At 43.6% G+C, this 17,473-nt stretch overlaps 1 protein-coding gene and 1 non-coding gene across 4 annotated transcripts in view; both read right to left on the bottom strand.

The window, feature by feature from the left end:
• The window catches only part of LOC132866418 (NACHT, LRR and PYD domains-containing protein 3-like), a 105,746-nt gene extending 89,550 nt beyond the window's left edge, over positions 1–16,196 (bottom strand). For 2 of the 3 annotated variants that reach the window (XM_060899177.1, XM_060899179.1), the window contains exons 1-2: positions 16,145–16,196; positions 13,609–13,803 (exon numbers count right to left, since the gene is read on the bottom strand). The gene's annotated coding sequence lies outside the window, so the exon portion shown is untranslated. Of the gene's footprint in view, positions 1–13,608; positions 13,804–16,039; positions 16,121–16,144 lie in introns of those variants that run through there. The other variant, XM_060899178.1, reaches the window with a different exon arrangement.
• On the bottom strand, positions 5,572–5,759 carry LOC132866904 (U2 spliceosomal RNA). Its single transcript, XR_009650662.1, has one exon. It is a non-coding gene; the product is annotated as a U2 spliceosomal RNA (small nuclear RNA).
• Positions 16,197–17,473: the final 1,277 nt, after the last annotated feature.

Raw genomic sequence — 17,473 nt, 5'->3', positions numbered from 1 at the left:
AATCAAGCACCGTAGTGTTAATCTATCATTTTTTATATATTTACATACATATCTGAGCAAGGAAAAACAAATCCAAATTAAGTCTCCTAATGGGAAATCGACATGTATTTGAAAGTGCAGTTATACACAGAGAAAATAAGGAATGTTGAACACTTGCATCAGCGCATTACTGGCAGCATTAGTCCTGACATCAGTAACCATGTGATATTACATCTAAATTTGTGTGCTGAAAAAAAAAGTAACGGAAATATAATGAAAAGTCTGTAAATAAAAGTGTTTTGTTTTGCCAGTTTTTATTTTTCTCCTGTGCGGCTGGACTTACAATCCATCCTGATGCCCTACTTCTGGCTGAGGTTCTCATCTCTTCGCTCCTGTGGAGGATGACCCCATATGGACAATCTAGATACACTTAAGGTGATGATACACGGGACAACGTTGCAGGGCAACTGCGCTTCGACACTTCCTCATTGAGATTGGGGCAACTTACGCTACGTTCACACTGCAAGGCTTAATGCTCAATTCCGATTTTTGTGAAATCCGATTTTTTTATGAGGTCGTTCACATTAACAAATATATGCGACTTGTATGTGATCCTCAGTATGAATGAAAAGCGACCTAAAAGTGTTCCGCATGCGCATTGCAGGATACGACGACGTCACACGCAGTGAGCATGGCCAGTGTTTACGGAAGTAAAACCGCCCGGTTGCGGTATGACCCATCCAATCTAGCTTGAATAGCTGCATCCCCCCAAATGGAAATCAGCTCCCTAACCTCTGCGTCCTTCCATTGAGAAGATTCAGAACCTTCACAGCCCGAAGCGTCCCTCGCATTGATGTCATGCGCAGGGGCGCAGATACGTTTTTTGAACTGGGGGGGGGACAAAGCTGCCAGCAAACCAACCCCAACCCCGATATGCCTGTCAAACTTGTTAGTAACCATAGCAACCAAGCTCGAGCTCGCAACCTGTGCAGTCTGCGCAGCTCAACCAACCGAATATCAGTCTTTGTTTTGTTTTATGTGAGTTGTTGCAACTATGTATACACTGCCGTGCACCTCAATAAACTGAATGGTAATCAGTCTTTTGATTTTTCCGTGAGACAGCATAGACGTTTTTTCCTCCCTATAAGTGGGGGGGACCGAACGAGGTGAATTTAAATCTGGGTGGGACGAATCCCACCCTCTATCTGCGCCCGTGATTATGCGCCATGTTGTTGTAACTTTTTTTGAGAGACCCGCCGCCTACTTCAGCGCAGAATAGTGACGTTTGTGGCTTGTTGATGACGTGCAAGTCGGATGAATGCGACCTGGCGGTTCAGACTGAAGTCGCATATGAAAAGAGCGGATAGGAATCGGAATTAGGACCACATATCCAAACGGCCTGGGTCGGATTTGAAAAAATCGGATCTGTGTCGTTCATATTGTCAATAAAAGATCGGATACAGGTCACATATGGGCGAAAAGATCGGATTTGAGTCACTTCAGCCTGCAGTGTGAACGTAGCCATAATTTCTATCTGAACGAGTTTGATCATTTTGGGCAACTTTTTAAGCTCATCCAAACACAGTGCTAGCAAGGAATCACATGACCACCTGAGAGCTTCTGAAATTTTCAACAAAGATGGCGGCATCTCCAGCAGTGGAACAAAGGGGGAGGAGGGGAGACAGACAACTTATCTTTTTATGGCCACAAGTTGTCATGTGCAAACCCAAAGTGGTGAATTTACCTCATTAAATGTTTAGAAAACCAACAGACATCTATTTTTATGTGCTCAGGTTGTAATTTAGAATTTTTTTTCAGCAAAGTGTAAATTGCTGTTAGCTAACCACCGCTCCATAGAGACTGAATCGGATTTAGCAAAAATCACTGCTAGTTAGCTAACATAGTTAGCTGAAAGTTATTGCTTGCTACGTAGGGATAACGTTAGCTCTCTTGCGTCAAGTTAAAAGTGATGGACAGTTCATTTATTAACTTTTTTTTTTTTGAGAGTTGTAATAGAGATTTTCAAACTAATCTGATCTAATTCACATCCAGAGCACAACTACTTGTGGAACAAGAGGGCAAAACAGTACAAACATCAGGATCTTAAAAAGTAAGAAAACCTTTGAGGAGCTCCATCACACCCTTTTCCTCCTCAGCAGCATCTCCTGGTCCATGTCCTTTTTACTTTTTTGCAGAATGAGAATTAAACGATTACATTTTTGTGATGTATGTATCAGTTATTAGTGATAGCATGTGGCAGATCCCACAGAAAGTGTGTCCAAGATCTCACACTGAACAAAATTTGATAAAATAAAAAAAGGGCATAATTGTAAATTATTTCATTTATTATTTAAAAACAAAATGCTCAAAATTTTAGACCTAGGTCACCAATATTTGTCAAAAAGTGGATTTAAAAGTTCGACCATAATGCTAATGTTACATGGCCGGGAAACTCGTGATTTGAGGACAGAAAGCAAGCATGTCTTTTTTAAATTTTACTGCTTTAATAATGTGTTCAGATACATAGTGGCTATCTTTGAGAGGCATCAAATTTACTGCATTTTTCAAATGATTTCATCACCTCTGTGTGGTTTCTAATTTCGGATTTGGTGATAAATCAACTTGATTTACTTAAAATATATAAGTTTCTAATTCAAACCAAAGTATGCACGGAGCAGTGGGACTGTGTCATTCCCCCTGAACTGTGGGACTTTTTCATATTTTTTCCCCTCCATCCACTATGCCATTTAAAAAAAAAAAAAAACATGGCTCCAGTCAGCTTTTAAACGTTCATAACTCTGCCACCGGACATCCCAGCGAAGCCAAATTTTACAGGCACCTCCATCTACCCCAGCACTTTTGAACCAGCACAGGCACAGCCCAGTAGGACGGCGCCTCAACCCGTTATTCACCACCATGGGAGTGCTGCTCAGTGACTTAAGTTTTGATTTGATCCATGACTCGAGTCAGTTTTTAAACGTTCATAACTCGGACACCGAAGATCACTGCAAAGCCAAATTTCGCAGGCATTTCTGGACAGAAATCCACCATCAGAAGTCCATCACAGCAGCAAAAAGGTCTCACTCCCAAAAACTTGAAAACTACTACCTCAACCACAACACAGGGAATCTAGTCTGTCACAAACTATAGGAGAACCACAGCAACCACAGACGACCCCCCCCGAGATGCCACCCTGCCAGACAGCCTCAACACCTTCTATGCCAGGTTCGACAGGCTGAATACGGACACACCCTCAAAAGCCCCGTGACCCCACGGACACTGCCTTTCAGGTGACACACACACACAGGTCCTGAAGGCTCGGAAGAAGGTGAACCCCCACACGGCTGTGGGACCCGACAGAGTCCCCCCCCCAAAGTTCTGAAGGCTTGTGCGGAACAACTAACTGGTGTGTATGCTGACATCTTCAACTTGTCATTATCCCAGGCTGTAGTCCTCCGTATTTTCAAATCTCCCACCATCATACCAGTCCCCAAAAGACTAGACACATCCACCCTAAATGACTTCAGGTCAGTGGCACTCACACCAGTCGCCATGAAGTGCCTAGAGAAACTAGTCCTCACACACATCAACCACACAGTCCCGGACACTGTCGACCCCCTCCAGTTTGCCTACCGCCCCAATCGATCAGTGGACGATGTAGTAGCAATAGCCCTACACCACACTCTGCAACACCTGGAAAGCAGCAGAAAGTATGCCAGGATGCTCTTCCTGGACTACAGTCCTGCCATCAACACCATCCGCCCGGGCAAGCTGATAAACCTTGGCATCCCAACTCCCACCTGCAACCGAATTCTTGACTTCCTGACCGAAAGACAACAGGTGGTGAGAATGGGAGGACAGGTGTCTGCTGAGTTCACAGTCAGCACAGGATCCCCACAGGGCTGTTGCCTTAGCCCCAAACTTTTCACCCTGTACACCCATGACTGTGTCTCCACCCAGGACAACACCATAATCCTGGGGCTCATCAAGGGGGGAGACGAGTCAAGGTACAGGACCCTGGTAAACAACAATCTTGTCTACGGAGAGGAGAATGACCTCATCCTCAATACAGACAAGACCAAAGAAATAATACTGGACTTCAGGAAGAATCCTTCCCCTCTACAGCCTCTCATCATCAAAGGGACTGAGGTGGAGAGGGCCGACAGCTACAGATTCCTGGGACTGCAGGTTACATCTGACCTGAGCTGGACTCTTAACACCACAGCCGCAGTGAAAAAAGCCCAGCAAAGGCTTTATTTCATCAGGCTGCTCAGGAAAGCTGGTCTGAACCATCGCCTTCTCACCCTGGCATACAGAGGACTGATAGAGAGCATCCTCACCGCAGGCATCACTGTCTGGTATGGTAACACCACACAGGCAGAGAGGAAGCCTCTGCAAAGAGTCATAAAGACTGCAGAGAGGATCATAGGGACAAAACTTCCTTCCATGGACTCTATGTATGTGCAGCGTTGTCAGAAAACAGCAAAGGGAATCATCAGAGACTCAAGGCCTCTGCATGCTCTTGCGACAAGGCTTTCGCAGATAGCTTTTCGCAGACAGTTGTAATTTATCGTTGAGCGGGGAGTATAGGCGTGCGCGATGTTATTCACCGCCACAACGCAAGGGGGCGCAAAGTCGCGAAATCGCTAGGAGTAGTTGGTGGGTGTGGTTAGTGGAGTGTTTATCTTCCGGTTACTGAGCAACAGGTCATTCAACACCGCTGTCCTTATAATGCGCTGTCCTTATAATGACTAGAACTGGAGTCGTATAGATGTACGTACTTCCTCACTTCCTCGATCAACCGCTCTTCGTGCTGCTCCATCTTCGCTCGTGTTTTTAAAAATGGCAGTCATGAAAACAAAAACCGGGGAAGCAGGGAAACGGAAGTGCGTGTACAGCGGATGTAGAGTGGACCAATCAGAGCCCTCGTCTGCGACGCTGTCTGCGGTGGTCACAAATTTTGGGAGGTGCGCGCAGAGCGTCTGCGAAGCGGGGGGGGGGGGCTTCGCAGACACCATCTGCGAGGACTGGGTTGTCAGCATAAATTGGCCCTCACTCCACCCAGCTCACTCTCTGCTCAGACACAAACACTGCACGTACAACCTGAGACGCAGCAGATCAGACAGCATCATCACTCATAGAACACTGTTCTTCAACAGCTTCTTCCCTGCCACAGTCAGACTGATGTCAAAACAAAATTATTGAATAAGTGTAACAATAACCCATTACGACCTCACTTCACTTGTCATAAGCAATATAGAAGAAACCTTTATTATTCATCACATGCACAGTGAAATTCACCCTCTGCATTTAACCCATCTGAAGCAGTGAACACGCACACACTCAGAGCAGTGGGCAGCCACACCAGAGCGCCCGGGGAGCAGTCAGGGGTTCGGTACCTTGCTCAAGGGCACCTCAGCCCAAGGCCACCCCACGTTAACCTAACTGCATGTCTTTGGACTGTGGGGGAAACCGGAGCACCCGGAGGAAACCCACGCAGACACGGGGAGAACATGTAAACTCCACACAGAAAGACCCTCGCCGGCCGCTGGGTTCGAACCCGGAACCTTCTTGCTGTGAGGCGACCGTTCTAACCACTACACCACCGTGCCGCCAAACCAAGTTGATGCGTGGAGCAGAAAGAGCAAGCCCTCATTCCAGCTCCCTGTTCTAAAAAAAAAACTGTTTAATATAACATCCTCATTTAGAGAACATATCAGATATTAAACTGATAAGAACAGATACTACACTTGATCTTAGCCAAAAGGCAGAGAAGCGATATATTATCTGTGAAATAGGATTGTGTGTTATATACCCTCTGATAAATGTGCAATATTCTAACTGTGCAATATCCCCACATAACTCTCATCCCCCTCCCAAAATGTGCAATATTTCCATGTAACTTTCCCCTCTTTTCATAATCCAGGAACAGCACTCAGGACTAGCCTTTTATTTTATTACTGTTATTTTACATTTGCCCTCTCCTTTGGGGATAGATTAGGGACAAAATTAGCTCATGTTTTAAGTCGTTCAAATTCTGGAAAGCTGCTTTGCAACAATGTTTATTGTTAAAGGTGGGGTACGAGATTTTTTCAGGAGTATTTTTTACCATACTGCTTGAAAAGCTCCTCACACCCATGTTGCAAGCAGTACAATAGAAAGTTTGACCCAAAAACGAAATATTTTAATCCAGTCTACAGTGTAAAATAAAGGAAAAACGCCATCCAATCATATCGAGGTACCACCTCAAAATGATTGGATACTGACACGTCAATCAGACTGAAGCCCGCGACCCCAAACCTCCCCCCCGCCCCTACCCTTGCGCGTACAGTATGCGCAGGGACCATCTACCATTCAAAGCAACGGATAGACAGCCTACCATACTAGCCCATTTTATCTAGATACTGGCCTACAATAATTACATAACACTATGGCAGAACAGACGCACACAACTGGTCAAAAATGAAAATCTGAGACTTCCGGCGGTGACATGCTCGAGTAAGACGTAAAATCTAGAGCTCCGCTAGCCTACCAGCTTATCAAGCAACGATTTAATTAAAACTCGGCAAAATAATGCCCAACGACACCATAAAGCCTAACGCTGCTGATAGACTCACTAGATATCAGTTCAAGAAAACAGAAAAGGAGGAAAAGACGACGAAAATGGCTGAAGCTAGCAAGCCGGCGGCTAAACCTGGCGCAGCTAACAGTAGCACAGGTGCGGCAGATGCTAGCGCTAATAACAACATGGAGCGGATTTTGCAGCCTATCATGCAGTCGAACCAAGAAATTCGGGGGGAAATTCTACAGATGAGGAAGGATGTACAAGAATTTAACGGACAAACGAAAGATTCATTCATAAGACTCGAAACTTCAGTTGGAGGTCTGAGTGCTCAATTGACAAAGTTGGAGAAGAGGGTCGTTGATACAGAGGAGCATGTTAGAGTCACGGAAGAGACAACCACAGTACATGGAAGAGCCATCGGATTTCTACTGCAACGTGAGGAACAACTTATGGAACAATACGAGGACCTCCAGAACCGAGCAAGACGACGAAATCTGAGGCTGTATCAGATTCCAGAAGGATGCGAGAAAGGTGACATGGTGGGCTTTGTCAGAAAGTTATTTCCGATGGTGCTGACGGATTTGCCTCTGACTGAAGATGACATCAAAATTGACAGGGCTCACAGGGCACTTATGCAGAAACCAAAAGAAAATGACCCTCCATGCTCCATAGTAGTTAGATTCGCCGACTACACAGTGAAGGAGCAGATTCTACGGGCAGCCTGGGCACAACGCGCAGTAATGTTAAAGATGGAAGATATCAACAGGCAAATCTACCTTGATAACGACTACTCCCCAGAGCTGCAGAGAAAACGTGCTCAGGTCAGATATGTTATTAAACAGCTGAAGCAGAAGAATGTTAAAGCGAGGTGTCTGTACCCGGCACGGCTGAGGCTCCGAGGAGAAGACCTTCCAGACGCTGATGGACGCAGCACCGACACTTCGGGACATGAATATCCATATCAGGATTGATGAGCGGGATAAAACGGAAAGAGCACTGACCAGGTATAGATGGGAGAGACAGGACAGCCGAGGCCGGAGGAGAAACACGAACATCCTGCTCACAGAAGATGAGTGCAGGTTCTTTTTCCCTTGAAGTGACCGAGTTGGCGTAAGTAAGTCGGTCTTACTGAAGTGAGGCTGACTTAACATTTAAACAGTTACAGATTTGCCATGAATACGTTTTCTATATGGCTAATTGTTTTCATTATACCCTTATTGGTGTTGTTGGGTTTTATATATACGTTTATAATGTCATTAATATTTCAAACTTGTCGAGACCAGAATGATAGAGTTGCATAATAGCCGGTTGTTTTGGTTTGCGGTGACAGCGGTTGCAAATGACTTAAAGACCCACTGACAACTTTATACACCACGTAATATGTGTATTTATTGTTTTATTGCTGTATTGTGAAATAAAATATCCAAAACTCAACTTGAATAAAGGGTCGTCTTTGTAGAAAATCAAGAATTTCAGAGCTGATTTTGTGTTTTTTGCCCTGGCTTCTACAAGCGCCATGAGCCATTTGCCCGTTTTTGCCGCTAGGGCGAGTGACGTCACATCAGTGTATGTCGTTCTGGATTGCATGAAAACAAAACATGAAGCAGGGAAGCTATCGAGATTGTCTGCCCTCACGTCTATTAAAGATTCTGTTTAAACAGCATAATGTCTTAAACATATGGTCCTGGTCACGTCACACTATTGGTCCCACTCCAAAAAACATCATGTCTAAGCTCCTGTTAGATCATGTTAGATACAGTAGCTACCAGAAGTTTAGGTCATATTTATGCAGAAATATCAAAAACTCTAAAGGGTTCACAAACTTTCAAAACATGCCGGATGACATCTTATATCTATCACTCCACACATATCATGTATATTATCCTAACTAAATATCAGGGATGCAAACAGCGCGCCTTTTGGCGGATGGCGCCTTTTTCACGGCTGAATTGCGCAGATCTGAATTTTTTTTTTTGGGGGGGGGGGGGGGGCGTTGGAGTGTCTGATTATAATTTCAAAGTAAATTCTGTATTAAAATTACTAAATAAGCAAATCCGTTACAGTCCATGAAACAGGAAGTATAAGGATGAGGAAAAAACAGTTTAAATCGGGAAGCTGCGCACATTTGTGCAGCCTGAGCGGCAGGGAACTCTTTCAAATTCAGGGAACTGGAGCATCCCATCAGGGAACACTAGTTAAGTTCAGGTATTTTATTTTACGTATCTGCGATTGTGGCAGCACGGTGGTGTAGTGGTTAGCGCTGTCACCTCACAGCAAGAAGGTCCGGGTTCGAGCCCCGTGGCCGGCGAGGGCCTTTCTGTGTGGAGTTTGCATGTTCTCCTCGTGTCCGCGTGGGTTTCCTCCGGTTTCCCCCACAGTCCAAAGACATGCAGGTTAGGTTAACTGGTGACTCTAAATTGACCGTAGGTGTGAATGTGAGTGTGAATGGTTGTCTGTGTCTATGTGTCAGCCCTGTGATGACCTGGAGACTTGTCCAGGGTGTACCCCGCCTTTCGCCCGTAGTCAGCTGGGATAGGCTCCAGCTTGCCTGTGACCCTGTAGAACAGGATAAAGTGGCTACAGATAATGAGATGAGATCTGCAATTGTGTCGGCGAGAGCTGCATTTTCCCGTTGCTTCCCTGTGGTTGTTTACTGCAGAACTTCCGGGTTCCTGGGTCAAAGGATCTGAACTACGGAGGACGGGGTGGCTTTGTAGTGTCAGTCTCGGGCACGCGCACCAGCTCGTGCATGGATTGGAGTGGTTTCACCCAGTTAACATTAATTATGTGTATTGTAAAAAATGTATGCATTTAGTGTAATTGGATATTTTGTTTGTGCATGGAAGTTCATTTATTTTTCACACACAGAAAAAAATATAATTAATTCAGAGATGCGCAACAGGCGCATCAGTCTCAACTGAAATGTAAAATGAGGCCCTGTCCACGCGGCAATGGATTCAGGTGACTCCGATACAATTGCTTATCGCTTAGGCCTGGCGTCCACACGGCACCGGCGTTTTGGGTGCCCAAAACGCAATCTTTTTGAGAACGGGTTCCAGAGTGGAAAGATCTGGCAACGTTGCCGTTGTGAAGTCGTCTGGATGAGTAAAACGGATTTGTTTACGATGACGTCACAACCACATGACTGTGAGTGCTTCACGCCGGGTAGAAGTGCAACGAATATCACCCGGAAAAAGCCTTACAGAGCACTAGTGCAGGGATGTGAGTGACAAATTTTAAAAAAAGAGGAAAATTTTTAGCCTCAACAGACGATCCCGAAGGGGTCGTCACGACAACTTCGTTGTCGTGGGGAGGGTATGGGAGGGTGCGCCCTCCCATTGGTGGGGGTCTGGGGGGTCTCCCCCACGAAAATTTTTGTAAAAAGGACTAAAAATGGTGACATTTTAAGCACATAAAATGTAAAATTTCTAACATAATACACCTGCAGAAAGTCAAGTTTCAAGCTGGTGTTAGGTTTGGATGTATGCTCCACCAAAAAAATTTGGAATATTTTCAGACAATTTCATTAAAGTTCCTGCATTTGTGCAGTTAAATCCATCATATTTAAGTCTTTACAATTTTCTAACAGTAACTGGGTAGGACGGGCTTATTTTATTTTTATTTTATTTTGTTTTATTTTTCTGCTATGTGGGGGATAAAACACGAAAAATTGGAATGGTTGGAGCAGACTCTGGTTTCAGAGGCATGACGCTAAATTACCAGTGTAAAAAAAAATGTTTATGGTGGGTCAATTTTTTTTGGTTCGGGCTGTAATGATTATGAGGAACAAGAATATAATTTTATGTGGCCTTACATAACTAGCAATAAAATTTAAACCCTGCCACCAGTTCATAGTACATGTACTTACTCTCTTCAATCAGACCTAACACCTGAAAAATTAATGGCTAAATAAAATTCCACACTTTCTGTGAAGTTTATACTTGCAATATAATTTCAGATTAAACCTAATCATTGTTCAAATGTATCTGTAAATATTAAATGTGCTAGTGATAAATTAGATTGGAATTATCACATTATTTTCAGAGAACTAAAAATTTAATTCAAAAAGTAACAGTGAAGGTAATGTTTTTAATACGTAGGATAAAACATTATTATTATTATTTATTATTATTATTGATGCCTACCTGGCAATGCATAGTTAGTCTTCTGAATCTCAACTCGACTCCTGTGTTTTTCGCTTTTCACGTGTCCACTGAGTCACAAATCCACGCCGTCCGTAGTTCAGTTCACAGCAACACAATTTGCAATGTGCGATTCCTTTCTTGTTGAGTTTTTCAAAAACCAAACTAAAAACACTTCCATCGGGAGCTCTGCGCTCTAACCAGTCCCAACGCCACTTATTTTCAATGCCAGAATCTATTTTCGTGACATCGGACTTCACAGACAACGCCGCCATTTTCATTCATACTCGTAGCAGTGCATGTACAATAGCGACTCCTCTCCACACAGCGATAATGATCAGATCGCTGTAAGGAGCTTTCGTCACTTCCGCTTAGTAAAATCCGGAAAAGTTTCGCGCCAGACTTTACCGAATATTATTTTTTTTTTTTTTTAAATTTTGGAAAACGATTTTTTTACGCGGAAAGGCAATTTGAAAAACGCGGATTTCCGCGGAAACGCGGAGATTTCACATCCGTGACTAGTGAGAGTGAAACACGAGCTTGGATATTATTATTATTATTATTATTATGTTCACTGTTAGTTCACAGTAGTAATGCAAGAAGCAGAATAGTGACAGTAATAGTGAAGCAAAAACATGCAATTGTACAAACACTGCAGCTCTACAGCAAAATATTCATTTATGAAATGGTCTGATTCTTAACACCAGTAGTGCCAATGATCTCATTGCGATGCAATGCGAGTTGTCAACAAATCCTATAACTTGGTTCATGAAACGCGCTTACAAAATATTTTCACTGTGAATATTTATTGTGTAATGGTGCAAAGTGAGAGAGAGAGAGAGAGAGAGAGAGAGAATAGCCCTTAGGGCAGAGTCAATCCCACCAGCAAAACTAGGGGGAAAAAAGAGCGATCTCACCTCTTCAGATGATGGTTTAAGTCCTAGAATACATTCCTCAAAAAAGCAAATTAATCCATCAACGTGTATCATTCAATTTATTCCGGACCATTAAAGACGCCGCCTTCCGCGTACGTCACCCTCGCCGCCATATTGGAAAGGTCAAAGCGGAGAATAAAGATTAGCTGCGTTTAACTGTACCAACAGGTTTACCGTCCAAACGAGATCACATGGGATTACCTTTCACAGGTGAGACTGGAAAAATACTTTTCATTGTATTTGGTCATTATAATGTAATTTTCCGAACAGATTTTCCTGACTTTGTGGCTAATATGAAGTCTCGCGCATAATAGTTTATGCGCATGCGTCCTTACTTCTTCTATTCCCATACGAAAAAGAACAGTAAAGAACTTATAAGAATTTACCACTGTCTTAGTAGTAAATCCTTATAAATATAAGGATAAATCCTTATAAGGATTTATAAATAAATATATATGCCATGTATGATTTACTCCTGAAAGTGGCCCATTTTGCATTTTCCTCATACAAATTTTTTATGAAAATCTAGTATGTATGAAGTGAACATTGTGCATGTTTTTTACAGATAATGTGTATGATGAATTACACCGTCTTTGTATGCTTCACGTAATGTTTGTAGTTTTAAATTATATTTTACAGTTTAAAATGTATATGCCTTTTATATATAAATCCACATATTTATATATAAAAGGCATATACATTTTAAACTGTAAAATATAATTTAAAACTACAAACATTACGTGAAGCATACAAAGACGGTGTAATTCATCATACACATTATCTGTAAAAAATATGCACAATGTTCACTTCATACATACTAGATTTTCATAAAAAATTTGTATGAGGAAAATGCAAAATGGGCCACTTTCAGGAGTAAATCATACATGGCATATATATTTATTTATAAATCCTTATAAGGATTTACTACTAAGACAGTGGTAAACTCTTATAAGTTCTTTACTGTTCTTTTTCGTATGGGTTGTTCTGGTGTCTCCGAAGGGACCGTCTTACAGCGCCCCTAGAGGTGTGGCATGTGTATTGCATCGTTTTCAGCAAGCGTTGCGTTGCCATATGGACCTGATATTTTACTGATTGTTGCCCATTTGGACGCGATATATTTTTAAATAACATCTCGTTGCCGTTGTCGTGTGGATGTAGCCTGAGTCTCACGTTGACAATAATATGGACAGTAAGAACGTGTTAATTTTTTGTAAAATTATTTTAACAATGATTTAGCATTTCCTATCCATTTATTGGCCAGTTCCACTGTCAAAAAAGCCCAAAGTTCATCAGCTTCAGGGGGACGGCCCCCCCACCGGTCAGACACTGATTCAACAGACTCTGAATTCTAATCAGCAAAGGTTTGTAAGGTTAAGAAAATACTTGATGTGTAATTTGTTAAATAGATTTTTCAATAAATATATTTCAGATGGATCATGGAGAGCTAACGATTGGCTGTTAGAAATTGCAAAATTCATTTTCGGCAGGGGGCTTTGCCCCCCTGGTCCCCCCCACCAGGGCGTTGCCCTGGACCCCCGGCCTAATCTGTTGCTTTTCACATTTCATCTGTTGTTTTCCATACTAATGAAAACCATGATAGTACAAAGTTACAGAAGTGAGTTAATAATAATAATAAGCACTGTCACCTCACAGCAAGAAGGTCCTGGGTTTGAGCCCAGCAGCTGGCGAGGGCCTTTCTGTGGGGAGTTTGCATGTTCTCCCCGTGTCTGTGTGGGTTTCCTCCGGGTGCTCCGGTTTCCCCCACAGTCTAAAGGCATACAGGTTGGGCTAATTGGTGGCTCTAAATTGACCGTAGGTGTGAATGTGAATCGTTGTTTGTCTTTGTATCAGCCCTGTGATGACCTGGCGACTTGTCCAGGGTGTACCCCACCTCTTGCCCATAGTCAGCTGGGATAGGCTCCAGCTTGCCTGTGACCCTGTAGAGTAGGATAAGCGGCTACAGATAATGGATGGATAATAATGTTACCTGTTCTCACTCAGATGAGGATGGGTTCCCTCCTGAGTCTGGTTCCTCCCTAGGTTTCTTCCTCGTGTCGTCTCGGAGAATTTCCTCACCACAGGCTAGGAATAAATGCAGTGTTCTCCACGGGCGCTTTTAAAGTGGCGCACCGCCACGTTATAATTCTGGCCCGCTGCCCTTCCCATGGCCCACCACCTTTCCCTTGGCCAAAAAAATAAATAAATAAAAAAGTAACTTCATCAGTATACACCAAATAAATGGTAAAAGTTTATTATAACTTTGTAACTACTGAACACACAGAAGACCATTAAACGAATGCATACTGGTCCATCCCTGCATTACACTACACCGCACCACATTACACTATACAGACACATAACGCTGGAAGCTGCAGCTAGCCAACAACTAAATAACTTTGCAGGTGTTTGTCGCGTTATTGTGCAACAGTTACGCTTATCTATCGTCTTTTCTGACCATACACACTTACAGTAATCATATAACAACACACACACATTAGTTAAGTTCAGGTCTTTTATTTTACGTATCTACGATTGTGTCGGCGAGAGCTGCATTTTCCCGTTGCTTCCCTGGGGTTGTGTACTGCAGGACTTCCTAGGTCAAAGGACCCGAACTACGGAGGCCGGGGTGGCTTTGTAGTGCCAGTCTCGGGCACGCGCACCAGCTCGTGCATGGATTGGAGTGGTTTCACCCAGTTAACATTAATTATGTGTATTGTAAAAAATGTATGCATTTAGTGTAATTGGATATTTTGTTTGTGCATGGAAGTTCATTTATTTTTCACACACAGAAAAAAATATAATTAATTCAGAGATGCGCAACAGGCGCATCAGTCTCAACTGAAATGTCAAATGAGTCACGTTGACAATAATATGGACAGTAAGAATGTGTTAATTTTTTGTAAAATGATTTTAACAGTGATTTAGCATTTCCTATCCATTTATTGGCCAGCTCCACTGTCAAAAAAGCCCAAAGTCTGTCAGCTTCGTCCCCCTGGCCTAGGGGTGTCCAAACTGATCCATAAAGGGCTGTGTGGCTGCAGGTTTTCATTCCAGCCATGCAGCAGCACACCTGACTTGGCTCATTCAAATCAACTGAACTGTCTTCACACAGTCAAATACTTGCAGCCACACCCACCCTTGATTAAAGGGTGGGTGTGTCAGTTGATTGAATAAGCCGAATGAGGTGTGCTGCTGCATGGCTGGAATGAAAACCTGCAGCCACATGGCCCTTTATGGCCCTTTTCCATTACCCTTTTTCAGCTCACTTCAGCCCGACACGGCTCGCGTTTCGACTATCTAAGAACAGCACGACTCAGCTCGCTTCAGCCCTGCTCAGCCCCCAAAACTCGCACGGTTTTGGAGTGGGGCTGAAGCGAGCCAAACCGAGCTGAGTGAGGCTAGGGGCGTGAGCAGACACTCCCCTGTGCACTGATTGGTGAGGAGGAGTGTCCTCACACGCCCCGCGAGCACGCTGGGATCTGTAAACACCGTAAACCCGGAAGAAGGAGAATTACGAGAATTATGAAGCCTTATGCGCCTCGCCTCATCTATACACTCTTGCCAGTATCTGTTGGCGTTGTCGGTGACAACAAGCCACAGCACCAAGACCAGCAACACTAACGACTCCATGTCCTCCATGTTTATTGTTTACTCTCCGGGTTGTGAGACTACCGCTTAAAAGGTCACTGATGTCACTGTTTGCGCCGCCTAACGACATCACGTGACGTCCACCCACTTTCGCTAACTCCACCCAATGTGTCCACCCACTTCCAGCCAGCACGGTTCAGCGCGGTTGTAGTCGAAATGCAACCCCAACAGCCCCACTCAGCTCGACTCAGCACGGCACGGCTCAGCCCGACTCAGCCGCGTTGGTAGTGGAAAAGCGGCAATGGATCAGTTTGGACACCCCTGCCCTGGCCCCTCCATCGGGGCCCCGCCCCCTTTTATTTTTGAAAAGTGGAGAACCCCAATGGGCAAACTGACTTTTACTTATAGGGCATTGTATTATGATGTTCATGAAATAAATCTGTGCTGAGAGGATCTGTGGACTTTATTATAAGACTTTAAGAACTTTTGAGAACCCCATTTCTATAGAATAAGGGGAATTCATTTTAATTAAATCATTTTAAGCACATTAAACCATATAAAAGTGGTTTTATGTGGAATGCAGCTGTATGAATTATAAGAAACAAAGAGAGTGAAAGGTTTGTGCTGGTTAATGGTGTAGTAATAAACAATAATCTACTCTACATCAGATTTTTTTTTTATTTTTCCAGGCCTGGATCTCCATTTTAGAAAGTAAAACTGCTAACAGATGCACTGGAGCCAGGAGTGCGCGCACAGTAAACACAAACACCGCCATCTCTCTGTCAGTCTGTAAACAAAAATAACTGTCAGTCTGGTCTAACTTTACACACCTTCACGAGGTCCGAGCCGAATATTAATGCTGGTGAACGCTTCCGCAAGGCTTAAAATACCCAAAAGTAAAACTAGTCTGGGGAAAAAAAAGAAATAAAGTTTACCTGTGATGTGGCTACAAGAACTACTGCTGGATCACTACCGGAAGTGGAGTTGAAAAATTGGCGCGAAAGCAGCCAGCCTCTTCAAAATAAAAGTCATGAATGAATGAATGAATGAATGAATGAATGAATTTATTTTTATTTCGAACATGTATAAAAAAAGTATGTAACTATTTGTACATGCAAAAGAAAGAAAACGATAAATAAAAAAAAATAAAATAAAATAAAGAGCTAAGACATTACAAAACACCGCACATTGTTCGAAAAAGGAGTGGGAAGAAGTACAATACTTTAAAAGTCACACAATTTAAAGAATAAAGGTAGTATCTCGGGCGGCACGGTGGTGTAGTGGTTAGCGCTGTCGCCTCACAGCAAGAAGGTCCTGGGTTCGAGCCCCGGGGCTGGCGAGGGCCTTTCTGTGTGGAGTTTGCTCCGGGTGCAGGTTAGGTTAACTGGTGACTCTAAATTGACCGTAGGTGTGAGTGTGAATGGTTGTCTGTGTCTATGTGTCAGCCCTGTGATGACCTGGCGACTTGTCCAGGGTGTACCCCGCCTTTCGCCCGTAGTCAGCTGGGATAGGCTCCAGCTTGCCTGCGACCCTGTAGAAGGATAAAGCAGCTAGAGATAATGAGATGAGATGAGGTAGTATCTCACTGGGCTGCGACAGCCTGCAACTAGTTGGAGACACAACAACTGCGATAAAAGATGCGAATTATCAATGATTTTCACTTGGAATCACACTGAATTGATAGTCACATATTTTACCGCAGTTCTTGTGTCTCCAACTAGTCGCAGGCTGTCGCAGCCCGGCTTTCCCTCAGCAGGCAGGGAAGTACAGGAAGCCTCACGGAAACTGACTTGAGAAGGGTTCGCGACGGTTTTGCGACACCGGCGATGCATTTGCGGCTATTTTAAGATACATTTTGTCGCACGAATTTTTTGAAAATGTTCAAAATTTCAGCGACGAAGGAGCAACACTTTGCGACGGGTGCGAGGAAATTGAGAAGCCCAACGAATGTTTCAAGACACTTCTGAAACTCTCTCTCAAATGACGTTCACAATTTGTCGCAAGCTATTGCAGCCCAGTGAGATACTAGCTTAAATCTTAGGGTTCTCAACTTTTCAAAAATAAAAGGTGGTGGCGGGGGTTTGGGGGCCACCTAGGCCCCAACGGGGTCCAGGGGCGGAGCCCTATTAGGAGGCCAGGGGGCCTGAAGCTGACGGACTTTGGGCTTTTTTGACAGTGAAACTGGCCAATAAATGAACAGGAAATGCTAAATCATTGTTAAAATAATTTTACAAAAAATTAGCATGTTCTTACTGTACATATTT

The sequence above is a fragment of the Neoarius graeffei genome, chromosome 18 (genome assembly GCF_027579695.1).
Source record: "Neoarius graeffei isolate fNeoGra1 chromosome 18, fNeoGra1.pri, whole genome shotgun sequence".
In the NCBI taxonomy this organism is placed as follows: Eukaryota; Metazoa; Chordata; class Actinopteri; order Siluriformes; family Ariidae; genus Neoarius; species Neoarius graeffei.
Note: the sequence above shows the minus strand (reverse complement) of the source record. Positions and strands in the feature narration are given on the sequence as shown.